At 42.9% G+C, this 12,745-nt stretch overlaps 1 protein-coding gene across 15 annotated transcripts in view; it reads right to left on the reverse strand.

Annotated features, from left to right (window-relative positions):
- LOC104602073 (phox domain-containing protein) overlaps nt 1-12,745 on the reverse strand; it is a 97,113-nt gene that overhangs the window by 17,798 nt on the left and 66,570 nt on the right. The window lies entirely within an intron of this gene.

A 12,745-nucleotide genomic window follows, 5' to 3' on the forward strand; every position in this document is an offset into this window, starting at 1 on the left:
TAGAGATAGTGAGAAGATATAGCCGCAGGGCTATTTTTGTACTTTTTCTTTTGTTGTACACATATTTTATGTACTCTTTATTTTGTATACTAAGGGCAGATTTGTCCTTTATTTTCTTTAATATTGTTAAAGTGTGCCGAATAGGGGTAGTTTAGTCTTCTTATGCTTGTTAAGTAGCTTGCTTATGTGGCAGTGTTATTAGAGTCAGTCTGCCCCACACTTAAGTAAGGGCATTTTTTGTCTTTGTAAAGATCATTAGAATCTAATGAAGATTAAGGGGGTCGACTGTAGGGGTAATCCAATAGATTTCGACAGACCCTTATTTTCTTTCTTCTTCTCTTCTTCTTCCTCTTCTCCTTCCTTCTCTTCCTGGTTCGGACTACTGTAGCAGCATTCGAAACATGGTATCAGAGCCATGCTCCTGACCTACTTCAGTTGGTAAAGCACTTCAGCAGTGTTCGTGACTCTCCTCCTTCGTTTCTAGTCAGTCTATGGAGAGAACTGGTTCGCCCTAGGTCTGAAACATCACAGGTCGTCTCTCTCTGCTGCGCATAACCTTCTTCATCAAGAAAAGTGACTTCAGCAGTGAATGGTTGGTTGATATTCTCAAAGGAAGGTCGGTTATCTCTTCTTCTTGTGTTACTGATATTTCTGGGTAGAAACCCTACAAGAAGCTACTAGTATCGATCAGAACCTAGAGAACTAGGTTCATTGTTTCCCTAGAAAGGGCTGTGTGTGCAGTAGTCGAATGGTGTAGGGGCTGCTGTGAGTTGTTGAGTGGTGTTAGGGCTCCTGTGAGTGGCCGAGTGGTGTAAGGTGTAATGCTGTGACCTAGCCGAGTTTTTTTTTGTGGGTGTGTAGTGCCCTCTTAAAACTGTTAAACTAGTCTGAACTGGGTGTAACAGGTTTAACTATGTTGTGGTGCTTATGTTGCAAAATCCCTATTGAGTGGATGTAAGAGGGCTTACATGTGATTAGTGAGTGTTAAATTGATGCCTATGTGGTCAGTTGTTGTGAAATCAGCAGTAGTGTGAATAAGAACAAGGCGTGTGTACCCACTGTTGTGTTTAGGAGTTGCTATAGGTGCTGGAATATCAATTTTTTGGATAACAAGAGTCAGCTTGTTGCTGAGAATTCAGGTTAGAGGCAACTGTGAAAGAGTTCAATGGCAGCAATAGGAGATGGGTATAATGATCAGAAACCTAGTGTGGTGGTTTCCTCTGACTACCTAGGTGTACAGATGACCTCAATCAAACTGAATGGGGAGAACTATGTTCCATGGGCTAAATCTGTGGAAGTTTTTCTCAAGGCAAAGAGGAAAGTGAAGCACATAAAAGATGAGAAACCATCGGCCTACTCCCCAGGGTTTGATGATTGGGAACAAGAAGATGCTCAAATCATGACTTGGCTATGGAACAGTATGGAACTCAAAATCAGTGCCAACTTCATGTTCCTTGATACAACTAAGGATATATGGGAACATGCTAAGAAGTTGTATTCTAGACAAGATAATACAACAAGAGTATATCAACTTTATCAGGAGTACTTTGATTTGCAACAAGGAAACAAAACGCTAGAAGAGTACTATGCCTACATGAAGAATATAAGGAATGAACTCAATGTCTATCATCCCCTCACTCCAGATATTAAAGTTCAGCAACAGCAAAGGGAACAACTAGATGTTACAAGATTCTTGGTGGGGCTGAAATCAGAGTATGAACCAGTTAGAGCCCAAATATTAGGGAGCTCCACCCTTCCTACACTTGAGGAAGTATTCTCACGGCTTCGCAGAATTTCTTTGGGACAGACAGAGAATACCACACAGTCTGATAGATCAGCACTTGTGACAGCTAGAGGAGGTGGACACAGTACAAGAGGGGGAGGACAAGCCTCCCGAGATGGCCGTGGCAGTTCCATGATTGGTCGGGGTGGTTGTGACTCAGGGGGAGGCCGTGGCAGAGGGAAGAATAACTCTGTAAGGAAGTGTACTCATTGTGGTAGGGAAGGGCACACAGTAAATTTCTATTATGACCTACATGGCCCTTCCTCCAAATGGGTTAATCATGTTGTAGCAGAGGAGATTGACATCAGTGACAGTAAACAGGCAGACCGTACTCCTCTCCCATCTACATCTACTTCTGGGAGGGAGATGGTGAGTGTACCGCGTGATGAGTATGAATGGTTCCTTCAAACTACTTCACAGCATACCACTGCCAAACTTGCCCATTCAGGTATTGCTTGCATGTCATCTAAAACCTCTCCCTGGATTATTGACTCTGGAGCCTCAAATCATATGACCGGGACTCCAGGTGTGTTCTCTTCTCTTTCTGAAACCTCCACATCACAAACTGTTACATTTGCCAATGGGTCCTCATCTCCAATCTATGGTGTTGGTAATGTTGACATGGCTTCTGTGCCCTTATCATCTGTTTTATATGTACCTAAGTTTCCATTTAATCTTATGTCTGTTAGTAAAATAACCAAAGCTCTTAATTGTTTTGTTACCTTCTTTCCTTCCACTTGTGTTTTCCAGGATCTCAAGACGGGGAAGAAGATTGGTGGGGGGCATGAAGCTGGTGGATTGTATTACCTTGACGGTGGTGGATCTTCAATTGCTCTTCAGACTTCACTTACTCCTCTACAATGGCATTGCCGACTGGGACATCCATCTCTCAAGGCTCTCAAGATGTTGGTTCCATCATTGAGTTAGTTGTCAGTTTTGCAATGTGAGTCATGTCAGTTTGGTAAACATCGTCGTGTGTCCTTCAGTCCAAGAGTTGAGAGTCGTCTATTGAGTCCTTTTTCTTTGGTTTATTCAGATGTTTGGGGTCCAATCAAAATAGAGTCTTATAATGGGTACAAGTATTTTGTCTCCTTTATTGATGATTGTTCAAGAATGACATGGATTTATTTAATGAAAGAAAGAAGTGAATTATTTTTCATTTTTCAAAAATTCCATGCTGAAATACGCACACAATTTGGTGTTCCAATCAAAGTTCTCCGTTCAGATAATGGTCGTGAATACTTTCTTACTTCATTTCAACAGTTTTTAGAACAACATGGCATTATTCATCAGACCTCATGTGCATTCACCCCTCAACAAAATGGGGTAGCTGAACGGAAGAATCGTCAGCTTCTTGAAACTGCTCGGTCTATGCTTCACCACATGAATGTTCCTAAACGGTTTTGGAGTGATGTTGTACTCACTGCATGTTTTCTCATTAATTGGATGCCCTCTTTTATTCTTCATGGTCGGTCCCCCTTCTCTATCTTGTTTCCCACTTTACCTCCATTTCCATTAACTCCTCGTGTCTTTGGCTGTGTGTGCTTTGTCCACAATCTGAGTCCTAGAATAGACAAGCTAGATGCACGCTCAATTAAATGTGTCTTCCTTGGCTACTCTCGGACTCAAAAATGGTACAAGTGTTATAATCCCATTACCCGAAAGTGCTATGTTTGCCCTGATGTCACCTTTTTTGAGTCAGTATCCTTCTTCTCAAGTCCTGATGCATCCTTGTCTTCACCCTCACTTCCTATTCCTCTTCCTGTCAGTGATCCAGTTCCAGATGCTGTTGTGGAAGTAGACTCATCACCTCATCCAGTGCAGGTCACCACCGAATGACCACCGATCCGGCAAGTGTATACACGTCGAACGACACCGGCCCCTCCTCCAGCTTCTACCTCATCTGCGGATCCTCTCATGGCTCCTATTGCTGGACCTTTAGACCTTGACCTACCCATTGCCTTACGGAAAGGTAAACGTAGTTCTACCCTCCATCCCATTTCCAATTTTGTTTCACTATCTCGTCTTTCTACCTCACATCACCAGTTTGTTTCACTTTTGTCCTTTATTTCCATACCTAACAATGTTCAAGAAGCTCTTAGTTCACCTGGATGGCGGTAGGCAATGGAGGAGGAACTCTCTGCTCTTCAACATACTCAAACGTGGGAACTTACTACTCTCCCACCTGGTAAGCATGCTGTGGGCTGTAAATGGGTGTATACTGTGAAATACTTGCCAGATGGTAGTGTGGAGCGTCTGAAGGCCAGACTTGTTGCTAAAGGTTACTCACAGTTGTATGGAGTGGACTACATGGAGACATTCTCTCCGGTGGCTAAGATTGGTTTTGTTCGTGTACTAATCTCCCTGGCAGTTATGTATGATTGGCCTCTCTTTCAGCTTGACATAAAGAACGCCTTCCTTCATGGTGATCTGGTGGAGGAGGTATATATGGAGCAACCACCTGGGTTTGTTGCTCAGGGGGAGGATGATAAGGTGTGCAAACTGAAAAAGGCAATTTATGGGTTGAAGCAATCTCCACGTGCTTGGTTTGGTTAGTTCAGCGAAGTGGTGAAGAGTTTTGGAATGAAGCAATGCCAGGTTGATCACTCAGTGTTCAGCTATGACTCAGAAGCTAGGAAGATTTTATTAGTGGTCTATGTGGATGATATTGTCATTACTGGTAGTGACAAATTGGGGATTGGCAAACTAAAGGTATTTCTGCAAAATCATTTTCAAACAAAAGACCTTGGAACATTAAAGTATTTCTTGGGAATAGAAGTTGCCAGGTCAAAACAAGGTGTAAATCTGTGCCAGAGGAAATATGTTCTTGATCTATTGGAAGGAACAGGATTGTTAGGTGCAAAACTGGCTGAGACCCCTATGGAACCAAATGTTAAGTTGAGTAGTGAACTATCTGACTATCACGAGACCTGACATCTCCTTTGCAATCAGTGTGGTGAGCCAATTCATGCAGAACCCTCGTATACCTCACTGGGATGCAGTCCTTAGAAGTGTGAGGTATCTGAAAGGAGCTCCAGGCCGTGGGCTATTGTATAGATCAGGAGGAAAACTTGAAGTAGTTGGGTATACAGATGCAGACTGGGTAGGCTCAGTGAATGACAGAAGATCTACTACAGGCTATTGCACATTTCTTGGAGGAAATCTTGTGACATGGAAGAGTAAAAAGCAGGCGGTTGTGGCCAGAAGCAGTGTTGAAGCCGAGTATAGGGCCATGGCGCACACTACCTGTGAATTAGTGTGGTTGAGGAATCTCCTACAAGAAATTGGATTTCACATGGATAAACCTATGAGATTGTACTGTGACAACCAAGCTGCACTCCATATCTCATCCAACCCTGTCTTTCATGAGAGAACAAAGCACATAGAGGTTGATTGCCACTTTGTGAGGGAGAAGGTCCTTGCTGGAGAGATAAATATAGAACATGTGGGCTCTAATGGCCAGTGGGCAGATTTGTTTACAAAAGCTCTAAGCTCAGGGAAAGTGAACTATCTATGTAACAAGCTGGGATTATATGACATATATTCTCCAGCTTGAGGGGGAGTGTTAAAGTGTGCCGAATAGGGGTAGTTTAGTCTTCTTATGCTTGTTAAGTAGTCTTCTTCTTCTCTTCTTCCTCTTCTCCTTCCTTCTCTTCCTGGTTCGGACTACTGTAGCAGCATTCGAAACAAATATAAATCTCCTTTAGGGTGTCGACAGTCATGAGGTGACACACCCACCAATCTGCTGTGTTCTCTCTCTCTCTCTTTTTGATCTGACTCTGACATGGTATCAGAGCAGGTCATGATCTGATCTGCATATAACCTCTTCGTAACCCTTTTCTTTTCTGCTATCTAGAGTACTCCCTAACAGTATTTGGGAGGGTCTCGAGTGCTCTTGAATCCCTTATCTGAGGCTGTATTTGATCAAAACTCTACGGACACCTTTTCTGGACTGTTGCGCCATCAGATTTCTCTTTTTTGTTGGATCGCCTTCTAGAGGCATTGGATCAGGCTGAAACTTTGGATCTAGTGTCGCCCAGAGCAGATCTACTAATTCTAATTGGTTTGGTTTGGATCGGATTTGATTTAGAAGGGTTTTGAGCCACTTCTGAGTTCGGCAAACCCTTACAGTTTCCTTTTCTGGACATTGGCTGAAAAGTACCTCTTTCTTTCTTCTTATTTGAACCCTACTCTTTGTTCAGAAGTGTGTTTTTATTGCTCCCGTGATTCAATGGCATCAGAAAGGATGGAGGTTCTCCCTATTAAGTTTAATGGTACGAACTATGCACTTTGGAAATTTAATTTTCAATTTCATGTGGAGGCAAAAGGTCTATGGGGATATTTGGATGGATCTATAGTTAAACCTGATGATTCAGACATTAAGGGTCTTAATCAGTGGAGAATTGATAATGCAAAAATCGCATCATGGATCCTAGGATCGGTTGAAACTGACATTGCAATTTGTTAGAATGTTAGAGTGATGTTCGGCTGATAAGCGTTCTTATTAGCCCATTCTTATGTTTAACTTATCTTGTAACTGGGCCTGTGTTAATGGGCCTAATCCTGTTTAATGATTTAAGTCATCTGGGTGTCCCATCACTAATCAGGGGCATCCCAGTAATTTCTTGTACCTTGTACTATATTCATCTATAAATAAAGGACTGGTCGACTGGCTAGTACAGTTCGACATTCTCTTCAGTTCTGTGGTTCTCTTCTCTTCCTTGCTACTTCAAGTATAGCTCTTCAGATTACATGGTATCAGAGCATTAGCTCCTTCCTGGTTTCAGCAGGCGGACTCTCTTCTCTTGCTGTCTTTTCATCTTCTCTCTTCCTTTTCTGGGTTGCTGCAGTAAAGACCTAGGAGTGTAAGAGAGTAAAGCAAGTTCGAACCTAGGGTTTCTCTTGGTTGTAGGACTGAAGGGAATTAAGACCCAGAAGTAGATGTCCTACTAGATTATCTCCAGCAAGTAGTAGCTATTGGGCTACTAAGAGAGGTCTGTATAGGACAGACCTGGTTGAGGACTGATTCAGCAGTCCTAGCACTAGCCGAAAGGGGGAGAGCTTCCTCTACAGTTGCAGCTTCATGCTCCAGCAAGACTTGTGCAGAACAAGTGGTAAAGACTTAGCTTCTTCTACAGTTGCAGCTTCGGTGCATCAGCAAGACTCTTACAGAACTGTGGCAACTTCAGGTCGGTTATCAGCCCTACTTCTGCACTACACAGTTGCAGCCTTAAACTTTTACCAGCACTGTGAACTGGTTCAGTTACAGACCTTACTAGACCTTACTTGCTACTGTACCCGAACTGTAAACACTTCTACCAGCACTGTGAACACTGTGACCACTTCGGCCAGTCCTTAACAGAACCACCTACAGTACTGTGAACAACTCTTGGACTGAAGTCAGGATGTCCTCACTATCTGGTGAAGTTTCCTCTAGAGATAACAGACTTGTCACAAGGTCTTCAAACCTGGAAAACCCTAATCTACATAGCTTGCAGATTACAAGTGTGCTGCTGGATGAGTATAACTTCAGAGAGTGGTCCGTCTCTGCAATGCTGTTCATTACCTCTCATGAGCTCACAGGCTATTTGGATGGAGACAAGAAACAACTAGAAATTGGCAGTCCTGAATACACCGTGTGGCACAAGGAAAATGCCACAGTCATGTCTTGGTTGCTGGCCTCTATGACTCCTAGGGTGGCCAGAACTGTTCATCACTTCCCCACAACTGCTAAAATTTGGGAGAAAGTATCTAAGACATATGGCCAGAAAAAGAACAATACTAGAATCTACAGGCTGAACCAAGACATTGCAGCCCTAAGGCAAGGAGACATGTCCGTGGCAACCTACTTTGCAACACTGGAAGGCCTCTGGGAAGAGCTTGACCACCACTTGATTTTGGATTGGGAAAATGCCAATGATAAGGGGAGGCATGACAAGCAGATTGAGGAGGGCAGAGCCTTCAAGTTTCTGGTGGGTCTTGACCCTGTATATGAAGGTATAAGGTCACAGATTCTAGGGAGAGATGAATTACCTGAGCTTCACCATGTCTACTACCTGGTGAGGAATGAAGAAGTAAGGAGAAAGGAGATGCAAGTTGACTCCCAGACACAGTCAACAGAACTACCTGGAGAACATTCAGCCTTAGTCTCCACTAAGGGGAATAGATTTTCAGACAAAAAGTTCCTCAAGTGTACACATTGTGGTGGTGAGAAACACACAAAGGAGAAATGTTGGGTCTTGTACCCTCATCTGAAGCCAGCTGCTCTGAGAAAGGACAAAAGGCAACATAAGGGCCACACAGCAAGTGGGAATCTTGCCACCAACAACAGTAGTGACAACTCACAGAGTACTCAGACAGTGTCCTCTTCCACCGCAAGGCAGGCTGCCGGCTCCTCTGGACCAAGTACTTCGGGCTTCACAGCTAGTGAGGTAGAGGTTCTCAATCGGGCATTAGCCCGTCTGAAGAACAATTCTTTAGCTTCCACCTCTCTTGCCAAATCAGGTACAGCATCTGCATTTAGTGCAACTAGTTCCATTAATTCTACCTCTTGGGTGATTGATTCCGGAGCCACTGACCATATGACACATATGTCCTCCTTATTCTCTACATATCACTTGTTGTCTGGCCAGGATAAGATGAGAGTAGCTGATGGGTCCCTCTCCACCATCTCTAGAAAGGGGGTGGTTGAGCTAAGCAAGGATCTCTCTCTTAAATCAGTCCTGCATGTTCCTAGTCTTACCTCAAATCTGTTGTCTGTTTCAAAGCTTACGAAAAATTTGAACTGTAGTATAACTTTCTTTCCTTCTCATTGTGTCTTCTAGGACAGATTGACGAGGAGAACGATTGGGAGTGGTCATGAGTATGGGGGCCTCTACTATTTTGATGAAGATGTCAGCTCAGCCTTGCAAGCTTCTACTACTAGTCCGGAAAGTGTGGAGTCAATAGCTAGGCTACACTTGTGGCATGCTAGGCTAGGTCATTTGTCCTTTTCTTCTTTAGCAATGTTGTTTCCCGAATTATGTAAGGGCATTCTGAGTCAGAGTTTAATTTGTGATGTGTGTCAAATGTCAAAACAATGTAGATCAATGTATCCAATTTCTAGTAATAAAATTCAAGCCCCTTTTGATTTGGTTCATTCTGATGTTTGGGATCCTTCACCCATTGTTTCCATTGATGGCTTCCGTTACTTTATCAGTTTTATTGACCATTATTCTTGGTGCACTTGGATTTATCTGTTGAAAGGACGTGATGAAGTTCCCCAGATAACTATGATGTTTTGCAAGATGGTTGAAACACAATTTGATAAAAAGATCAAGCAATTCCGTTCAGACAATGCAGCTAAATACTTTGAAAGATCCCTGAACTCATTCATGGAAGATGCAGGCATGTTACATCAATCATCATGTGCTTACACCCCTCAGCAAAATGGGGTTGCTGAGCGCAAGAACAGGCATCTATTGGAGACAGCTCGAGCCCTTCTCTTCCAGCACAATGTGCCCAAGCAATATTGGTCTCAAGCTGTTCTCACTGCATCATACCTGATAAATCGGATGCCATCTAAGGTACTGGGTATGAAGACCCCTTTCTCTGTTTTGTGTCCCACTCTTCCAGAATTTCCTCTTCCCCCGCGGGTTTTTGGTTGTACATGCTTCATACATGTGAAGGATCCAAAGAAGACCAAGCTAGATCCTAAGGCTACAAAGGGACTATTTTTGGGGTACTCTCCTACGTAGAAGGGGTATAAGTGTTATGATCCTGTCTCCAAGAAAAAATATGTCACCAGGGATGTAGTCTTTTTGAGTCTCAACCCTATTTCCAGTTTTCTCAGAATTCTCTTTAGGGGGAGAGTAGTGGGTTGGAAGTGAGGACTCTCATTCTCCCTTCTTTTTTGTTCCCATTTCATCACCTTCCACTACTACTAGCTGTAACATTCCGGGTCAACCTAGTGAGACTCCCACTATGCCAGTTACTTCTCCGGATTCGGCTGATGCTTTTGAAGGTTCCAGTAAACAAGAGAAAGAGATACTTACATATAGTAGAAGGAAGAAGGCCCCTCAACCTCATGATTGCAACCAGTTGAACTCAGATCAATCTGTCTCTGCAATCCAAGGTAATTCTGACTCACTCAATTCAGATTTGGATCTTCCTATTGCTCCGTAAGCCTGTTTGTTCTTATACCACTCGACATTCCATAGCTGATTATGTTTCGTATTCACACTTATCCCCTGCCTATCATTCCTTTGTATCAGCTCTTTCCTCTGTATGTGTCCCTTCCAGGTATTCAAACGCGGCATCTGATCCAAGGTGAAAAGAAGCCATGAATGAGGAGATGAAAGCCCTAATGAAAGCAAGGACGTGGGAATTGGTGGACCTGCCATAGGGGAAAGGCACTGTTGGGTGCAAGTGGGTATTCACAGTAAAGCACAGGGAAGATGGGTCAATTGAGAGGTACAAGGCCAGACTTGTGGCAAAGGGATTTACACAAAAGGAAGGAATTGACTACAAGGAAACCTTTGCCCCAGTAGCAAAGATCAACACAATCAGGGTTCTACTGTCACTAGCAGAAAAATTCTCTTGGGAACTTCATCAGCTGGATGTGAAGAATGCCTTCCTAAATGGCGATCTTCATGAAGAGGTTTTCATGGAACCCCCACCTAGATATGATGTTGGAAAGAAGGTATGTAAACTAAGGAAAGCATTATATGGTTTGAAGCAATCTCCCCAGGCATGGTTTGAGAGACTTTGTTTGGCCATGAAGAAAGTAGGGTACACTCAGAGCAGTGCAGATCATACATTGTTTACAAGGAGACAGGATGACAAACTTACAACACTCATTGTGTATGTGGATGATATGGTGATTACTGGAAATGATGTGAAAGAGATGAAGAGGCTGAAGGAGTTCTTAGCTTCAGAATTTGAGATCAAAGACCTGGGAAATCTGAGATACTTTCTTGGAATTGAAGTTGCTAGATCAAGAGAAGGAATCTACATATGTCAAAGAAAGTATGTGCTAGATCTCCTAGAGGAAGCAGGCATGATGGGGTGCAGGCCAGCAAACACTCCAATAGAACCAAGCCATGGATTACAAGAATCAATGGGTGAGGAATACTGTGATAAGGAAAGGTACCAAAAATTGGTAGGAAAACTAATATACTTATCCCTTACTCGGCCAAACATTGCCTTTTGCAGTGCATGTTGTCAGTCAATTCATGCACTCACCAAAGACCCCTCATATGAGAGTAGTGGAAAGAATCCTTAGATACTTGAAGACTTGCCCAGGGAAAGGGATTCTATTCAGAAAAAACAGCAGACTTGAAATTGAAGCCTACACTGATGCTGATTGGGCTGGGTCTGTTGGAGACAGAAAATCAACCTCAGGTTACTGTACATTCTTGGGAGGAAACCTTGTCACATGGCGCAGTAAGAAGCAGAATGTTGTGGCTAGATCAAGTGCAGAAGCAGAATACCGGGCTATGGCACACGGGGTTGCTGAACTCTTATGGCTCACAACTCTCCTTAATGAGCTTGGTATCAAGACTGAGGGTCCTCTCAAGCTGTATTGTGATAATAAAGCTGCTATAAACATTGCCAACAATCCTGTGCAGCATGACAGGACAAAACATATTGAAATTGATCGACACTTTGTTAGAGAGAGAATTATTTCAGGAGAACTCTGTGTGCCTTATACTCCATCAGAGATGTAGATTGCAGATGTATTAACAAAAGGGCTGGCATCAACAAAGTTCAGGGACATACTTGGCAAGCTAAACATGATTGATATCCATGCTTAGCTTGAGGGGGAGTGTTAGAATGTTAGAGTGATGTTCAGCTGATAAGAGTTCTTATTAGCCCATTCTTATGTTTAACTTATCTTGTAACTGGGCCTGTGTTAATGGGCCTAATCCTGTTTAATGATTTAAGTCATCTGGGTGTCCCATCACTAATCAGGGGCATCCCAATAATTTCTTGTACCTTGTACTATATTCATCTATAAATAAAGGACTGGTCGACTGGCTAGTACAGTTCGACATTCTCTTCAGTTCTGTGGTTCTCTTCTCTTCCTTGCTACTTCGAGTATAGCTCTTCAAATTACACAATTCCTATGAGAGGATACAGGACTGCCTATGAGATGTATGAGTATCTTGAGAAAGTATATCAGCAATCAAACACCTCGAGATAATACCAAATAGAGGTTGACATCTTCTCATATTATCAAGGAGAAAGGAAGGTCCATGAATATTATGCTGGGTTTATTAACCTTTGGACAGAGTATGAGCTTGTATACATGAGAAAGGATCCATCGGAATGTTGTGTGAAGTATATGAAGGAACACTTTGATAGAAGGAAGATTATGCATTTCCTAATGCATCTCAGGCCTAAGTTTGAAGTTGTCAGATCTAATATCCCGAGCTGAGGAACACTTCCTCACTTGGATACTATTCTTGGGGAAATTCTGAGAGCTAAAACCAGATTTGCTACACAGACTACTTTGGATGGGAGAAAAGAGTCCAACATTGATACTGTCTTCCTGGCAACAAAGCCGAAGGGGAAGGACTTCTCTAAAGTACAATGTTATGAGTGTAAGGAGTTTGGGCTTGTTGTCTCCCATTGCAAGAAAAAGAATACATGCACTTATTGTAAGCATTTTGGCCATATTATTACTGAATGCCCTACTCAGCCTCAAAAAAGCAGTGGATCAAATCAGAAGAAAGGAAGCTACAAGACTTATCAGACTATTGTCGATGGATCAGATGCAACATCCTCCATTACTTCTGTGGCTGGCCAAAATGACACTTCAGGTGGCATGTCTGAAGAACGGAATCGATAGCTCATGTCCTTGGTCTAGATCAAATCAGAAGAAAGGAAGCTACAAGACTTATCAGACTACTGTAGATGGATCAGATGCAACATCCTCCATTACTTCTGTGGCTGGCCAAAATGACACTTCAGGTGGCATGT

The sequence above is a fragment of the Nelumbo nucifera genome, chromosome 6, assembly GCF_055504915.1.
Source record: "Nelumbo nucifera cultivar China Antique chromosome 6, China Antique-T2T, whole genome shotgun sequence".
In the NCBI taxonomy this organism is placed as follows: Eukaryota; Viridiplantae; Streptophyta; class Magnoliopsida; order Proteales; family Nelumbonaceae; genus Nelumbo; species Nelumbo nucifera.